Source organism: Palaemon carinicauda, chromosome 39 (genome assembly GCF_036898095.1).
Source record: "Palaemon carinicauda isolate YSFRI2023 chromosome 39, ASM3689809v2, whole genome shotgun sequence".
NCBI classification, from domain to species: Eukaryota; Metazoa; Arthropoda; class Malacostraca; order Decapoda; family Palaemonidae; genus Palaemon; species Palaemon carinicauda.
The window spans coordinates 1,337,528-1,357,527 of record NC_090763.1 but is presented as its reverse complement, the minus strand read 5'-3'; positions in this window follow the sequence as shown (position 1 = coordinate 1,357,527).

Sequence of the window (20,000 nt, the reverse complement as noted above, 5' to 3'; positions counted from 1 at the left end):
AACAGCGACATTGCTGGCATCGATGGAGAGAAGGAGAGGGGTATGTGGCAGTTGATAGGGTATTCTTTTAGTTGCAGAAGGCTGCTATCTGAAGGTGAAGCCACATCAGGTCTTTTGGCTTGGCTTTGAGTGTGGGGTAGAGAGGGGCAAGAGTGGCAGGAACCGGTGATAATAGTTTACCATACCCAAGAATTCTTTCATTGCTTTGACGATCAGGGGCGTGGGGATATTCAGTCGCGAGATAGCTGTTAAGTACTAACAGTAAGGCGAGGTGAATGTAACTGACTTTATTTAAACAAGATAACGAGCTTATATACAAGCAGTTGAAGGCAGCAGGGCACAAAAATCCAAAAATCTGTAACATGCAATGGCAAACTGAAACAGGTTTTTTTTTTTCTTTATTATCAGTGTGGGAGGGAACGAGAGATAAAAAAAACAATATCATTACAGTATATGAGCGGGTATGAAACACGTGCGGTCCAATATGCTTCTAAACTCCAATTAAGTTTTGCTTTATACAAATGACATATTTTAGGGAAACTGAGATTATTAGAGATAGGATAAGGGATGCTAATGTGCTGTAAATTAAGTGAACTTTCATCATGTAAAGTTTAGGTGAAGATTATACAACATGAATAAAAGAGAGAGAGAGAGAGAGAGAGAGAGAGAGAGAGAGAGAGATTTAATTTTAAGTCTCTCTGGGTCTATATGAATTATTTGGCTGAAATTTCTACCAAAGGATAAGAAAGCACATATTGAGAGAGAGAGAGAGAGAGAGAGAGAGAGAGAGAGAGAGAGAGAGAGAGAGAGAGAGAGAGAGAGAGAGAGAGAGAGAGTGAATGTTTCATTTTCTGTCTTTCTGGATCTGTAGAAATTATTTGGTTGATATGTCTACCAAAGGATAAGAAAGCACTTATTAGAGAGAGAGAGAGAGAGAGAGAGAGAGAGAGAGAGAGAGAGAGAGAGAGGGGGGGGGGGAATTTTTCCTTTTCTGTCTTTCTGGGTTTGTAGAAATTATTTAGTTTGAGTGTCCACCATAGGATAAGAAAGCACACACACACACACACACACACACACACACACACACACACATATATATATATATATATATATATATATTTAAATAAATATGTATATATATACAGAGAGAGAGAGAGAGAGAGAGAGAGAGAGAGAGAGAGAGAGAGAGAGAGAGAGAGATCTAATAAGAAAAGTATAACAAAAGGAAAAGATTTAGGGGAAAATACTCATGGGGGGCTGACACCCCCCAAGGGAAGGGAGGAGGAGGAGCTACACCTCTGTAGGGGAAATGAGAGCGCGCCATGAAGAGCGCCTGGTGTCATGAAGAGAGGTCTCCCAACGGCCATTAGAGTCGTCTCAGAGGAATGTATCTTCCAGTGGCTAAAAGGTTTAAGCATTATCATAAAACAACTCTGAAAAAGGCACGAGGCCTCCTCCTCCTTCTCATCCTCGCCCTCCTCCTCCACCTCCTCCTCCTCCCTCCAATTCCCTTTTGTTTCTCCCCCTCCTCCTACTTCTCCCCCCACCTTATATAGCCATGTCTTCCTCCTATACCCTGCTCTAACTTCTACTCTCCCTTTTATTTGATAAATGAAAGACACAGCCTTGCTCTTGATTATTTCTCTCTCTCTCTCTCTCTCTCTCTCTCTCTCTCTCTCTCTCTCTCTCTCTCTGAATTTTCACACCATTATGTTTGGGGTGGAAATACGCAAGGCCCATAGACTATTCTATGGGCCTTGGAAATACGCAGGTATATTTCTTCCTTAATCCACACCACACTCCCTCGACTAACTAATCGTAACTCTTCTCTCCATTTCTAAACGTAGAATATATCCCAATAAAGGGAAAAAGCTTTGTGGGATCATCATCTCCATGCTATTTTAGACCCTCTTTCTAAAATGCGATATCTGAGGAACGAAGAGATGGGGGGAACATTCTGAGAGTTTCTGTAATCCGTAATATCACAAGATTTTGAAACTGTTGGATCTTGATTTCACGGCTTTCAATAATCGTAACTTTTTTTCGCACTATTCGTGGCGATATTGAAGTTAATCATGTTATTGATAGCGTGACATCAGTTTGGTGAACATGAAGAACTTCCGATTTTCCTTAAGGTAATATATATAGGTATAAATGGCGAGCGATTGTGACGCAGTTCCAATAGGCCCTACTGCTTTCTCCGATCGTCATGGTGACCGCGGAGGTACCAGCCAAGGTCTATAGACCTTGGTACCAGCAGTAGGGGATTCAGCGTATGAAACTTCATCTGTGGTTGATAACGGGGGAGGGAGGGCTGTGGCACTCTAGCAGTACCAGCCGAACTCAGCTGATTCCTTCGTCAGGCTGGGAGGAGCGGGGAGAGGAAAGGTTCCCCTTTTGTTCATCTGTTTGATGTGCCTTGGTAGATATATATATATATATATATATATATATACATATATATATATATATATATATATACATTATAGAAATGTATTTATATCAATGTATGAAACATTGGAATACTCTGCCCGCTTATCTAAAAGCATTGCTTAGTGTCCGATCTTTTAAGAAATCGTATACAAATCTCTTGTTATCTGGAAACTAAATCTCTTTGTAAATACTATATTTATACTTGCCTCCCTACCCATAATGTAAATATCAGTTTCATTGTTTAGGATATTCTGTTTGTAAATCTAATTCGTTCACTGAATCTTTGCATAATATTTACAATTTTCAATGTATATACCAATAATTTCATTTACCAATTTTCTTTATTATATAAATATACATTTCCATTATGTTTTGGAACTCTTGTATATATGTATCTATGTATGTATATATATATATATATATATATATGTATGTATATATACGCATATAAGTCTGTATGTATATATGTATGTATATATACGCATGTAAGTATGTATGTATTGTATGTATATATACTGTATACATGTATGTATATCAAATTTTTATTTCATCTTTTTTTATTTGATGCTATTATCTTATTTGTATTACTGCCCGAAGAGTTCTGCTCCACATGGGCTTGGACTGAGTCTTTGTTGTAAATCTCTTGTATGTAAAAATTTTTGTCCAATAAACATTATATATATATATATATATATATGTATATATATATATATATATATATATACATATATATACATATATATATTATATATATATAAATACATATATATATACATATATATATACATATATATATATATATATATATATGATAGACACTATCCTCATGTGACACTGCATCATTTGGAGATATACAAACATGCATTCATAAATATGAATCTCTCTCTCTCTCTCTCTCTCTCTCTCTCTCTCTCTCTCTGTGTATATATATATATATATATATATATGATAGGTGCTATCCTCATATGCCACTGCATCACTTGGAGATATAGAAACATGAACTCTGAAATATAAATCTCTGGTCAATTCAATAAGTTTTTTTTTTCATTGATTGTTCAAAATTATATCTTTTTTTTTTGTGTGCTGTTCATAATTTGGGCAGTTTTTTTTTCGTACAGGAATATATTGGAAACATTTTCCCTTTTCAAGCGAACCAGAATGGAGTGAAAAAATTATATTGGAATAAAAGGTTGCTTCTGTCTATTTTCGAAGACGTAACAGCTTAATGATCAAGGATACAGTTCTCTTGCTTGAGGGTACACTCGGGCACACTATCCTACCTAATTTCTCTTCCTCTTGTTTTGTTAAAGTTTTTATACTTCATATAGGAAATATTTATTTCAATGGTGTTACTGTTCTTAAAATATTTCATCTTTCCTTGTTTCCTTTCCTCACTAGGGTATTTTCCCTGTTGGGACCCCTGGCCTTATACGTCCTGCTTTTCCAACTAGGGTTGCAGCTTAGCAATTAATAACAACAACAACAACAACAACAACAACAACAACAACAACAACAACAACAACAACAACAATAATAATAATAATAATAATAATAATAATAATAATAATAATAATATGGGCATCGAAATCGATAGATACAACAAAAACCTGTATGTAATGCGTTCTTAAACCCGGGTATTTATGCCTAATTTGCATTGGTAGTTGATCTGAATATTTTTGCAGTTGTAGCATGTAATTTTCTGCTGACAAAAGTGGGTGCTTCTTAATTAGAGGCTGCCTTTACCTTTTATAAAATTAACTCTAATTACGTTTATTATTTCAGGTCTTGCTCTCATTTCATACAAGTACAGCTACTATTCGCACAGCTACACTAACTTGCTCTCATTCTATATTAGTACAACTACAATACCTTTGTCTTATTTCATATTAGTACAGCTACAATAATTCGGTCTAATTTTATATTAATACAACTACAATACCTTTGTCTCATTTCATATAAGTACAGCTACAAGAACTTGGTCTCCTTTTATATTAGTACAAATACAATAACTTGGTCTCATTTCATATTAGTACAAATACAATACTTGGTATCATTTCATATTAGAACAGCTACAATAACTTGCTCTCATTTCATATTAGTATAGCCATAGTAACTTGCCCTCTTTTTACATTAGTACAACTACAATAACTTGGTCTCATTTAATATTAGTACAGCTACATTAACTTGCTCTCATTTTATATTAGTACAAATACAATACTTGGTATCATTTCATATTAGAACAGCTACAATAACTTACTCTCATTTCATATCAGTACAGCTACATTAACTTGCTCTCATTTTATATTAGCACAGCTACATTAACTTGCTCTCATTTTATATTAGTACAAATACAATAACTTGGTCTCATTTCATATTAGTACAGCTACAATAACTTGCTCTCATTACCTATTAGTACAATTACAATAACTTGGTCTCAGTTTATATTAGTACAATTACAATAACTTGGTCTCATTTCATATTAGTACAGCTACAATAACTTGCTCTCATTTCATACTAGTTTAACTGCAATAACTTAGTCTAGTTTCATATTAGTACACCTACAATAACTTGCTCTTATTTCACATTAATACAACTATAATAACTGCCATTGATCACAAGGACGATTATGGTGTTCTGCAATTAACCAATCTTTTGATCATCTTGTCAGCTTCCTTTTTTTTCATCTTACTATAAGCTACAAAGTACAAATGAGCCTACAGTTGCATCTCCGTTCCAAATTACCTCTCCAGTCCCCTATAATTGCGAATACTTACGTGAGTTACCCTGGTAAGGTGTGTGACTCCTAATAGCGTTTAATCATTCATCTTCCTGTGGCCTTCAGTTGAGATTAATTGACCTAGTTAATTGGTAAGATAAATGCTTTGGTTTTTAGATGAATAAAATGCCTTTTTTTTTTTTTTTTTTTTTTTTTTACATATTTTCATCATTCATATTGTAGTTCATTTTGCCTCCATTATCATAGATTCTTAACATAAACTTTAATTTTAAAATTGTCTTTGCGTATCAAGGGTATTTCCAAATTGAATTATAGAAAAACTTATTGGCAGAGAAAATTAGATTAATGAGACCGAGAATCTGTATAATTGATTAAGTTCTAATTAAGAACATTTAAATTTAGAATTTTTTTTTACCTTCATACTGTATTGTAAAAGCGACCAGAATCAACCCTATATGGAAAAGCTGGATGTTATAAGCCCAAGTGTTTCCACAGGGAAAGTAGCCCAGTAATATAGGAAATAAGTAAACAGATAGAATAGTGTGCCTGAGTGTACCCTCAAGCAAAAGAATCCTAACCCAAGAAAGAGAAAGAACATGGTACAGAAGCTATGGCACTACCCAAGACTAAAGAACAATGGTTTGATTTTGGAGTGTCCTTCTAGAAGAGCTGCTTATATGCATATACAGGCTAAAAGTATCCTGTAGATATCATTTGTTCTGTGAAGGTCTTAAAATTAACATACTAAAAGAAGATAACACAAAGTTGAAAACAAAATCAGTGGAATGAGGAAAAGCCCAAAGATATGAGATTGAACACACATGACTATACCTTCATTTACTCTGCTCTTACATCACTACCATTGATTGATTCACTCATCCAGACCCCTCTGGCTCTTCGTAATATACCTTGCTAGCTTCCAGGCCTCATTAAAACTCACCGCCAGTTGCATCGTGCAAGGGGCTCGTGTAAATGCAGTTCTCGTTAATGTTTTTTCCCTGAGCAAATGTTGTCATTAATCAACAAACACAATCGTGTTAATGAGATAAATTGGTTTATGCGTTCGTTCCTAATTCACTAATGGTACATCCTGTCCAAGCGAATAGAATTCTGAACAGAGGTGGTTAATCTTATTTGGAATTAGTGCCTGGAATGATGGCACTTGTCGAAAGAAGCGAAATTGTGAAAATGTTTTTTTTTTATAGTTTTTTTCTTAACCTTTATCCTGCTCAAATATTGTTAGAATTATTATTATTATTATTATTATTATTTTTTTTTTTTTTTTTGTGATGAAACACCTTTTTCGGGTTACATAAAAAGTGAAACGCTCTAGTGAATGTGTCCTTTTCTTCTGATATATAGAAATTTAAGGAGAATTTTGAATAGGCATTGAAGTTTTATCTTTTATTTTTTTTTCTTTACTTTTGTTTAGTCCTGTTAGAATTATTTTTGTTCGTAATGAAACACCCTTTATGGGTTATATGAAATATGAAACGCTCTAGTGATAATGTGTCCTTTTTTTTTCTTCTAATATATGCAAATTTAAGGAGAATTTTGAATAAACATTGATGTTTTCTAACTCTTTTCTTTGCTTTTGTCTTGCCTAAATTCAGTTAGAATTATTTATTTTTTCGTAATTTAAACACAATTTTTGGGTTATATAAAACTTGAAACGCTCTAGTGATAATGTGTCCTTTTCTCTTAATATATGGAAATTTAAGGAGAATTTTTAATAAGCGTTGATGTTTTTTTTTGTCTTTTCTTTCGTTTGGTCCTGCTTAAATCCTGTTAGAATTATTATTATTTTTTTGTTTTGTAATGAAACACCCTTTTTGGATTATATAAAACATGAAATGATCTAATGAATGTGTGCCATTTTCTTCTTATATAGAGAAATTTAAGAAGAATTTTGAATAAGCGTTGAGCTTTTTTTTTCTTTTGTCCTGCCTAAATCCAGTTAGATTTTTTTTTTTTTTTTTTTTTTTTTTTTTATGAAACATACTTCTTGGGTTATATAAAACGTTACTCTAGTGAATGTGTGCCATTTTCTTTTAATATAATCAAATTTAAGGGGAATTTCGAATAAACGTTGCTGTTTTTCGGGTTTTTTTTTTCTTTTGCCTTTGTCCTGCTTAAATCCTGTTGGGATTATTATATTTTTTTTTTTTAAATGAAATACCCTTTTCAGGTTATATAAAACATCTTTCTGCAATTTTTTTTCATTTATTTGGTTCTAATAATTGTATGAATTTAAAACATTTTGTATTTGTTCAAAAAAGAGTTTGGGTGACAATTGTCATTATTATTTTCAGAAGTACAGCCTAATTAAAAATTCCGCTGAAACTACCATATTGTATACAGTGAACACAACGCCATTCTCTAAACCTTGGATATATGGTCTGTGATGTCATTAATCTGCTGAATTTGTCTTGGCATTTAAAGCATCGTTACACTTAAAAAAAACCGTAATTTTTGTCAGAAATTCTCCGTAAAATATAAACTGTTTAAAGCCGTATTTCAATAAATACAGGCGACCGTAATTTTACCATACTTTGTTACTATCTTTTACGGGTTGGTGTCCGTAATATCCCTCCTTTACGTCAATATGTCCGTTTTTAAAACTGTAAATGCCTGGCAACATTTATTACAGCATTTTTACCACTATTTTTACGGCAAATTTTTAACAGTGTACTTCTACGTTTAGATTATCATGCTAGTAATGGTTGTTGTTGTTGTTGCTGTTTTTGTTGTTGTTGTTGTTATTGTTGCAGGTTATATAGAAGTATTAGTAGCTAAAATTTATAATCTTACCTTGCAAACGTATATCCGATTCATATCTACTTGCATTTTGAAAGAGTGGGTGCTCAATGAATCCACGTTTTACTAAAATACAAATTTCTATTACAATTGCAATCTAGATGAATAGCACGCATTTTGCTCTCTTTTTTTTTTTTTTTTTTTTTTTTATAAAAGCCAGTCTCCTTGAATGACTTGGGGTAGAGTTCTCTTGCTTGAAGGTACGCTCGGTTACACTGTTCTATCTTATTTCTCTTCCTCTTGTTTTAATTTTTACTTTTTATAGTTTATATATGAGATGGATATTAATGATGTTACTGTTCTTAAAATATTTTATTTTAATTGCTCATCGTTTCCCTTCTAGTTTTTGTTCCCTTATTTCATTTCCTCACTGGGCTATCTTTCTATGTTGGACCCCTTCTCCAATTAGGGTTGTAGGCTTAGCTAGTAATAAAAATAATAACCATCGTTACTGATTTACCTCGAATAAAGAAAATAACCCTTTTCCTTTACTTGAGTAGTGGCCATTTGAATAAATCATTTTTTTGTAATTATACATTTTTAAAAATTTCGATGACTATCAATCACCCTAACAAGGTCCATTTGGAAATAGATTTGAGCTACATGGACATTTTAACCCTTTCCATATCATTATACATTACAAATTCCTTTCAGGCATATTTTGAAGGAAGGCCCGAAAAGACTCATTAATTAGATGAAATCTACCTGTCACCATATGTTCCTTAGGATAAGACCTCCCTCTCCAGAACTTTCTTGGACAAAAGAATTAATTACAAGATATGGAAAAAAAAACTAAATATCTTTCGAGTGACAAGATGATTCCAAGGACTCTCCCTATATAGCGAAAGGACAAGTTCTGATAGATGGAATTAAGAGGAATAATATCGAAAAGCTACGCGAAGAAAAAAGAGAGAAATTTTTCGAGGGTGACAAGAGGCTATAGATAATGTCACAAATCGAATGGACATTGGTCGCCTATATGGAAGGATATGGAAGGACCTCAGTCCTTCTGTCCTTATCACGTAGGGATATCGGTCCCCCTGGAGAACTTGCTTCTGCTACTGGTCTGTAAACATCTCCCCTCCTCGTCCTCGGATAAATAAATCAGGAGAGCTTGATAATGACCTCCCAGAGTCATTAGGACTCATTATCAAATGGTATCATCGCGCCCCCGAAATAAAGGGTCCACGTCCATTTTTCTTTCCATATCATAACCGAGAATCGTCACAAACTTGAAATGGAGAGAAGAAAAATTAAGAATGGGAGACAGGCCGCTTCAGAAGAGACGTGAGGGACGTGTTTAAGGTCTATTTACAAAGATGGGTGTGATGATTAAGTGGATTTCTCCCTATTTCACCTAATTGCTTGTAGACTGTGGAATGGTCTTCTTCTTCTTATTCTCTCTCTCTCTCTCTCTCTCTCTCTCTCTCTCTCTCTCTCTCTCTCACATTGTCTACAGGACTTTTCAGTTATATTTTTCTATATAATGTATAGAAACACAAATCGAGCATGAAGGATAGAAGTTGTTATTATTGGTAGATTGTGGAATGCTCTCTCTCTCTCTCTCTCTCTCTCTCTCTCTCTCTCTCTCTCTCTCTCTCTCTTTATACAGGGGTTTTCAGATCTATTTTTTTATGTTAACAGAATTAGAGTATGAAGGACAAAAGCATTGATAATTCTCTCTCTCTCTCTCTCTCTCTCTCTCTCTCTCTCTCTCTCTCTCTCCAGAACTTTTCAGTTCTATTTTTCTATATAAACAGAAATAGAGCATGAAGGATAGAAGCTGTTATTAATCTCTCTCTCTCTCTCTCTCTCTCTCTCTCTCTCTCTCTCTCTACAGAACTTTTCAGTTCTATTTTTCTATATAAACAGAAATAGAGCATGAAGGATAGAAGCTGTTATCAATCTCTCTCTCTCTCTCTCTCTCTCTCTCTCTACAGAACTTTTCAGTTCTATTTTTCTATATAAACAGAAATAGAGCATGAAGGATAGAAGCTGTTATCAATCTCTCTCTCTCTCTCTCTCTCTCTCTCTCTCTCTCTCTCTCTCTCTCTCTCTCCATCTTCCTTGTTCTGATTGTCTGGGTCGATAGTGTTGTCGCCAGGTAATTAACATGCTGATTAAAAGCATATGGAAAAGAAGTTAGGACTATCCTTCCACGTGGACACCATCCCTTGGTATTTTCCACCGTGCGTCATGCCCTGGCTATTCGAAACATCCATTAGTTTTAGTCTTAGGCCCAGAATGATAAACGAATTCAAACCTGTTCTTCTTAACCTCTAACTATGTTTTGCACGCAATCATGCGTGTATGCCCACGTTCAATGTACACCCGTGTTTATCTCTCTGCTGTTTGCTAGACTTCAAAGTGAAAATGGAAAGTTGAGACACCAGTTGTAAGATCTCATTTTCTTTTCGTCGCATATAATGAATCCTATCACCGAATTTTTATATATATACGTATATATATATATATATATATATATACACACACACATATATGTATATATATGTATATGTGTGTGTGAGTGTATGTGTGTGTGTGTGTGTGTGGAGATAGAGGTATATCCTCGTGCATGCATACACACCCGTACCCGCATACACGAACACACATACGCAGACACACGCATATATATATATATATATATATACACATATGTATATATATATATATATATATATATATCAACAACAACAACAAATGCAGTTGTTTCTAGCCCACTGCAGGAAAAAGGCCGCAGGCATGTCGATTTATGTTTGGAGTTTGGTTAGTTTTCATTGCCACGCTAGCCAGTGCGGCCGATTGGTGATAGCAGGAGATTTTCGTCTGATCATGGCGAATCACAAACCCTTTCGTCACGTCAAGATAACTCCACTCCTAAATGGCTGACACACACACACACACACACACACACATATATATATATATATATATATATGTATGTATATATGGAGAGAGACAGAGAGATATTCAAATAATCCATATATTATACTTCCTTAATATTGGATTCTCTCTATAGGCCTACCCATGGCCTTGGGCCTACCTCGGGATCAGAGACCCAAGGTATAGAGAGAATCCAGATATTAAGGTAGTATGATATATGGTTTATTTGTATATGAAAAACGCGTCTAAATGAGCAAAGTTTTTCATATATATATATATATATATATATATGTATATATGTATATATATATATATATATATATATATATATTCTCATTCCCATTTTCGCAACTTGAAGACTTCAATGATGATTGTCTATAAGAATAAATATGTTATACTATATTTATATTTATTTTGACTTCAGACTACATAGGAGAGTTGGTCCTTTTATAGTTTATATATAAAATATCTGTTTTAATGTTGTTAATGTTATTGAAATATTATATTTAAACTTTTCATTACTTCTTATATCTTTTATTTATTTCCGTATTTCCTTTCCTCACTAGGCTTTTTTCCCTGTTGGAGACCTCGAGCTTATAGCATCTTGCTTTTCCAATTAGGGTTGTAGCTTAGCTAATAATGATAATAATAATGATAATAATAATAATAATAATAATAATAATAATAATAATAATAATATTAATAATAATAATAATACGGAGCTTTGAGTATAGCTTATCGAATGAGTTGCTGCATGTAACTAAAGTCCTTTCATACGCCACGAGGAACCAACGAACAAACAAACAAACAGAGTAAATACTGCGCCTTCTGGAAACTTCATCTCCAAGGCGGAAATCGCCCCTATCCAAAGGGTTTAAGGAACAGCTCAATTCAAGAAACAAAAAAAGGTCACCCACCGTCTGAGTCCTCACTGGTCAGGCCTTACCGATTGTCCCTAGGGGGCGATAAAAGGGTAAATTTAAAGAAAGCTTCCGTTTGGGAGAACGCAAAGCAAATAGGTAGGTAGGGGGAAGGATCGGGGTGGAGGATAGGGTGAAGAGATCCTACCAAAACGCGGAATCCTTCCTTACCTGTTTACCTGAGCGGCAAGAGTCAAGGGCATGATTTACTTCTGTGATCCGAGCAATTCCTAAAGGACTCTTTAGTTGTTCATTGGAACTTACTGTTCATTCAGTATTTTAAGGAATAAAAGTAGTTACCTATATTCCATTTTAGGGCAAAAGTCACGTGTTCCTTGAATCACAATCTACCCTTTTTAATGCTTGTAATAATTCATATAAAATATAATGCGATTCATTGGCACATTATTTCAAAACCTTGTCTTAATTTGAAATATTTATTCTTTCTTTATCTTGTATGTTGTCAATTTTAAGGGGTTATAACGACATTATCACCTAGCTCACGAAGAGTTTTAAGAATTAACTTTCCATTGATTGTATAAGCTAAAATATTGTCACTATTAAATAGATTATAATGATGATCTATATTACGAATACAAAGTAAAATTAACTTTTTCCTTGTTCAATGATATTAAAGGTGATTACACTGACTCGCATACAGTTTTTAATAAATCATTGAAATGTAAAAATTGTTGAATTAAATGTAATTTGAATTTCCATCCTAGCTTACCATGGAACAAAATTTAGTTTTGAGTTTTCATGAAGAGTATTTATTGGTACATAATTATTTCATATTTTACGAACGGTTGAAAAATAATAAAAAATGCTGCTGAATCTTTTACATATCACTTCAATTTGAAGAAAAAGACGTAAATGAAAAATTTACCATAATATATTATCAAGTCACGAAAGGATAAACAAATTAATTTAGTTGAAGTTTCAAGATTTTAAGGAACATAGTACAACCACCTCAAGAACTTTTTAAACATCATGGCACCTACGGAGACATCTGGCAATTAGACAATGTAGCAAATGACCACAAGAACGATTAATTATTATTATTATTATTATTATTATTATTATTATTATTATTATTATTATTATTATTATTATTATTATTATTATTATTATTATTATTATCATTAATTGCTAAGCTACAACCCAAGTTGGAAAAGCAGGATGCTAAAAGCTTTATAGCATGGGAAAATAGCCCGGTGAGAAAAGGAAACAAGGAAAAATAAAATATTTTAAGAACAGCAACAACATTGAAATAAAATTTTCCTATATAAGATATAAAAACTTTAACAAATCAAGTGGAAGAGAAATGAGGTAGAATAGTGTGCCCGAGTGTTAATAAAGCAACATTCTTCCGGTGATAATGTATACCACATTCATATTCAAAACGTAAGAATGATTTTTTTTCCCTTAATGCAACTTAGCACTCGGGCACACTATTCTATCTTATTTCTCTTCCTCTTGTTTTTCTTTTTTTTTTAGTTTTTATGGTTTATAAATGAAAAGATTTATTCTAGTGTTGTTACTGTTTGTAAAATGTTTTATTTCAATTGTTAATTACTTCTCGTAGTTTATTTTCTAATTTCTTTTCCTCACTGGGCTATTTTTCCCTGTTGGAGCCTTTGAGCTTATGGTATCTTCTTGGCTAAGTAATAATGATAATAATGTTCCCTGAACCTGCCAATTGTTATTGGTATTCAAGTAGCCAACCACTTCCGAGTTATTTCACCATGTTATTCGACCAATATTTCTCCTTCTGGGAGGACAATCTGCTCTTAGGACACCCCTCCACCCCACCCCCCTCCTGAACCTTAGCTCCTCCCTGTCATGGACCAGATTTCACTTTATTTGAATCGGCCTATCAGCTACAACCTTGAAATGGGGAATAAACACGCCCGTCCTTGAAGGAAAATAATAAACATCTCCATCAAAACATATTTATTGGACTACTGATTATTTTACTTACATTTGATAGAGTATGAAAAAATGATGGCATTATAAATGCTACCAAGTATAAGGTGAAGCATAAATATGTTTTCTCTAAGTAACGTTAATGAAGATATTCAACTTATTATATATTCAACTGATTCTTTATAATTGAAAAAAAAAAATTGTTCATCATCCTTTGTTCTATATTGTGGATTACATCTATCAAACCTAAAGATTTTTTTTTACATTGATAATTTCTTAACACAAAACTTATAGTTTTCTCGAACATAATAATAAACTTTGAATCTATATATAAAATTAACAAAGAATTCAGTTAGTCCTATTTAGGCCTATGCTAAATGGATTTGCCTTGTTTAGTGTTATGACTGGAATAAGTAATTCAGAAATTACCCAAAAATTTTTGATAGTTTTATTATCTTAAATTTGGGTTATATTACCAATATGAATCTGTGGTTTGTATTAATATCAATCCAAGATATTGATTATTTTCTTCAAAGAATCGATCATTTCTAAGTAAGTTTTGTGTTTCCAGAGGTTATAGACATTGATAAACTTTTATTTTGCAGTAATAATATGTCTAATCTTAATTTAGAACTCTTTCAAGGAATGAGAATCTATAAGTATATATTCTTTGGTATATAAGTGTGTTTATATATCGAGAGAGAGAGAGAGAGAGAGAGAGAGAGAGAGAGAGAGAGAGAGAAATGCATGTACTTATAAACTTGTTTATAAACACAGACAGATAGCCAGCAAATATTACTTGAACTTTAAACTGACTTTGGACCATTCATTATCAGATTAGTGTTGTGTGGTTAAATAGATAATAATAATAATAATAATAATAATAATAATAATGATGATGATGATGATGATGATAATAATAATAAAGTACTTGATTACATTTACATTCAAGCATTCTTTAAAAAAAATGCAAACATAGATGTCCACCACCAGTAAATGTGTGCGTACTCAAAGAAGAACAGCATGCTCTAGTTCTTGAGAGAGAGAGAGAGAGAGAGAGAGAGAGGAGAGAGAGAGAGAGAGAGAGAGAGAGGGTGGGGGTGGGGGGTGAGGTGGGGGGGGGGATTAACTATACAAGTAGGAAGGCAGGGGGGAATAGCCAAAAGCCGCCTCAGGCAACGAACTGATACGGTAGTAGTATACTACGGAAGGGGATAACTCGGGTCACTGGGATAAAAATCCCCAGGGATTACCTTGTGGTTCCTTGGCCTTTCTTCACCCGAGATGATATCGAGGGGAGTGAGTGATTTCGTCCGTTCGTTTCTGATAAAGTTCTCTTGGTCGCTTGCATTTTAGATTTATGATTATTGATATTCATCTTAAAGATGTTATATTTATGGCTGAGATAACAACAAAATGGACAGAGGAAATTCCACTCTCTCTCTCTCTCTCTCTCTCTCTCTCTCTCTCCTCTCTCTCTCTCTCTCTCTCTCTCAAGAACGAGAGCATGTGGTTTTCCTTTGACTACGCACACACACCTACTGGTAGTGTACATAAGAATTTGCAAATTTATTTTTTAAAGAATGCATGAGTGTAAAAGTAATCAAGAACTTTATTATTAACATTATTTTATTATTATCCTTCTTCTTCTTCTTCTTCTTCTTCTTCTTCTTCTTCTTCTTCTTCTTCTTCTACTTCTCCTTATTATTATTATATTATTATTAATATTTGTAGTAGTAGTAGTAGTAGTAGTAGTAGTAGTAGTAGTAGTAGTAGTAGTAGCGGTGGTCGTGGTAATATTACCAAACTAGGATAGTAAAATAATCAATGCACACCCAAAACGTGTAATCACATTTAATGATCAGCCCAAAAAAAATGCATCGACTAAGAGGAAACTTCAAAAAAAAAAAAAAAAAAAAAAAGAAAAAGAAGAGATATTGAAGTAAACAAATATTCAATAAAAAATACATAATCATAATTATAAATCAAGAGAAAAAACCACAAGAAGAAATTTGCAATTGAGATAAATTACACTTTTATGTAGAAAGTATATCATACGATTGTTACAAACTGTTTATAACATTACTGTTATAAAAGGAATTTTTTTTGTAATTAAACCGTCATTAAATTCCAAGATTTTAGTGATTTTGTAAAAAATGTATTTCATAAAAAAATATATTTTAAAAAGAAATATATTTCATAAGAAATATATTTTATAAAGAAATATATTTTATAAAATAATATATATTTTATAAAAAAAATATATATTTTATAAAAAAAAATATATATTTTATAAAAAAAATATATATTTTATAAAAGAAATATATATTTTATAAAAAAAACTGTAAAATTTCATTCATCATTATGGATGGGTTGTTTCATATCCTATATATGCATAATTAATTAGAATTCCCATGTTCATAAAACTAACAAAGCCAAACTTTTATGATATAAGCAAAAAAAATATTTTGCGCACATGCAAACCAGTTATAACTTTTGCATTGCCCATTAGTGCAAATACTGGTAAAATATTAAATAGCTCTAAAATAGTTATTAAAGAACGAGTAAATAAATTTTAGAACCGAAAGCAGCTAATACCAGGAAAAAAAGTTAGCTAATAAAAATAATGATAATAATAATAATAATAATAATAATAATAATAATAATAATAATAATAATACTTAGAAATACTTTATATGAGAAACAATAAATCAAATTGTGCTGATTGATATTTGCAGAAATTAGTGTCCCTATATTACCTCTTTCATTGGGGGAAAGTCTAAAAGAGCTATTAACTGAAGAATTAATAGTTTTTAGAACCAAGAGCAGGAATTACCCCCCCCCCCAAAAAAAAAAAATAATAATAATATGGTCATACTCAGAAATACTTTACATGAGAAACAATAAATCAAATTGAACTAATTGATATATATTTGCAGAAATTAGGGTGCTTATAAACATATCTCTTTCACTAGGGGAAATGATAAAATAACTATTAATTCAAGAATGAATAATTTTTAGAACCAAGAGTAGGAATTACCGAAAAAAACAAAAAAAAAGTTATCGTCATACTCAGAAGTACTACTTTACATGAGGAACAAGAAATCAAATTGTGCTGATTGATATTTGCAGAAACTGATGTCCTATTAAGAATATTACCTGTTTCATTGGGGGAAAGTCTAAAATGACTATTAATTCAAGAACAATTGATATTTAGAACTGAAAGCAAGAATTAAAAAAAAAAAAAAAAAAAAAAAAAAAAAAAAAATTCGCCAAACCAGGAAATACTTTACACGACAAACAATAAATCAAATAGAGCTAATTGACGTTTGGCAGAAAAGAGTTTCCCCATAAACACATTAGCCTTTTGGTTTGGGGGAAAATGGAAATGCTTCGTTTTCAGGATAAGTAACAGATAACCAAGGTGGTGGAGATTACGGTGGCTGATAAAAGTGTCCTCTCTTTACTTAGCTTAAGATATCTACTTATCAAGCATGAGGAATCTTTATGGGTTATAAAATGACCTTATATACTTATTTTTCATTTTTATCGTCTTCTATCTCGTTTGCTGAAAACGCTTTCTCTTTGTTAATGGTCTTTTGGGGTGGTTTGTATAAAATCTTGGTTTTATAATAATAATAATAATAATAATAATAATAATAAAATTAACAATAATCATCATCATCATCACCATCATAATAATAATAATAATAATAATAATAATTTCATCATCATCCTCATCATCGTCATAATAATAATAATAATAATAATAATAATAATAATAATAATAATAATAATAAGGATGATGATGTTGATAATGATGATGATAATAATAATAATAATGACTAAATTTCCCGGACAATCTTGAGATCTTCGTCAATTAACTGAGGTTCTGGTGAGAGAGGTAAGGGTCGTTGATGATGTTTTCGGGGTAAAGGTCAAGGTTGTCCATCCACGATGAAAATCAGTTCAGGACTCTCTCTCTCTCTCTCTCTCTCTCTCTCTCTCTCTCTCTCTCTCTCTCTCTCTCTCTAGGAAAATCAGAATTTAACTATATTACTTTAATGGTTTCTATACAAAGGTGGATTGCAATGTATGTGAGGGGATTTTGAGTTGCTGATGGACATTGCGTTTAACAATATTTGGTAGGCCGGGGAAGTCTTTTGCGCTGGTAGCTCATCCATGAATCGGCAGTCAAATGCCTGAACTGGATATGGGCTTGTATCATGCTGGGCAACTTATCAATTATTAGCTACAAAAATCCTTCAAGTCAAAAGAGTAATAGAAATGCTTTCAGTTAGAAGTTTCTAGCATATGATGCATAGGAAGGGTTGGTCTGTCTCCGCTTGTAGGAGGTTTTGAACAGAATGTGTTTTATCATTGAGAGAGAGAGAGAGAGAGAGAGAGAGAGAGAGAGAGAGAGAGATTAATTCTTGGATTTTGTCGAACTTGATGCATAGGAAGGGTTGATCTGTCTCCGCTTGTAGGAGGTTTTGAACAGAATGTGTTTTATCATTGAGAGAGAGAGAGAGAGAGAGAGAGAGAGAGAGAGAGAGAGAGAGAGAGAGAGAGATTAATTCTTGGATTTTGTCGACCTATAATCCCAATAAGGAATTCATAAGTTTTGTCATAAGACTGGGACCGTAGACTCGGGAGAGAGAGAGAGAGAGAGAGAGAGAGAGAGAGAGAGAGAGAGAGAGAGAGAGAGAGAGAGAGAAAGAGAGAGAGAGAGAATACACCTGCAGTAGTTTAGAGAAAGGGAGGGAAATTGTCAATAATTAATAGAGGTGTAGATGGGACCCTAAGTGGTCACTGAGATGGTTTACCCTTCTGGGAAGAGGGATTCCTACACCGACGGGGTGAGGTCGGAATAAGTTGATCTTCTCCTCTTCCATGATGGAAAGGAAAAGAAGTTGAGAGAATTTAGAAGGAAATGTAAGGAAGACAAAGAAAAGAAGGAGAATAAGTGTTGACAGACCCATTTTTCTCTCTTTAGTTACTTAAACTTGAATAGACTCATGAAAAGAGTCTATTCCTTCACAGATGTACCTCAGCTCCCTTTTATATGCGATGGGAGGAAAGGTAAGAAATGTGCATAGATGAGTATCTAAAAAAGCAAAACAAAAATACAATAAAATCATACAACATACAGTCTCAGGAGGTCTACTCAGGCTGAGAAATCATGGGACCGCATCTGATCCCAAGCTATCGCCTAAAAGTCGACTTAGCTCTTAAATCATCAGCGTCATCTCCTCCTATGCCTATTGATGCAAATGGCCACGGATAGATTTCGCCAGTCGTCTCTGTCTTGAGCTTTTAATTCAATACTTCTCCATTCATCATCTCCTAATTCGCGCTTTAAAGCCCTAAGCCATGAAGGCCTGGGTCTTCCAATTCTTCTAGTGCCTTGTGGAGCCCAGTTAAGCGTTTGGTGAACTAATCTCTCTTGGGAAGTGCAAAAAGCATGCCAAAACCACCTCCATCTACCTCTCATCATGATCTCATCCACATATGGTACTCGAGTAATCTCTCTTATAGATTCAGTTCTAATCCTGTCCTTCCATTTAACTCCCAATATTCTTCTGAGGGCTTTATTCTCAAATCTACTAAATATGTTGGAGATTGTTTCATTGTCGTACCAAGCTCTTAAATAGTTACGATAAAAACTAGTATCTGCTTGGATCGAAAAGGCTTTAAAGATAGCAACCTCACCCCCATCAACTTGATGAGAGTCTAGAAGACTTAACTTTCCTGACGTCACTCTCTACAAGAATATATACGAACACTTAATCCTTAAAGTACACACACACACACACACATACATACACACACACACACACACACACACACATATATATATAATATATATATATATATATATATATATATATATAAATATATATATATATATATATATACATTCAAACATCCGCCATTCGTACTGCTATGACCGCAAACCGAAAAGATATCTGATACTACAAAGAGTTTCATCAATTGACAAACGCCTTTGATCCCCTTTGATTAATAACAGCTACAAATAACCGTTTTAATCACTAACTATAAGGAACAAATTCGTATTCTTTCTCGTTGGAGAAGCACTTGGGCCACGAATAACAGCTCACCGTAGTCAGGTTTAACCTTTGAAATATCGCAGAGGATCACGATACTTGTAATCCGTAGAATGGGATAAAATGTTATCATGATATACATACAGTGATACATGTCTTAAGGCCTTTGTTCTACACTGAACTAGCAGCGGCTGATGAGGATGATGATGACGATGA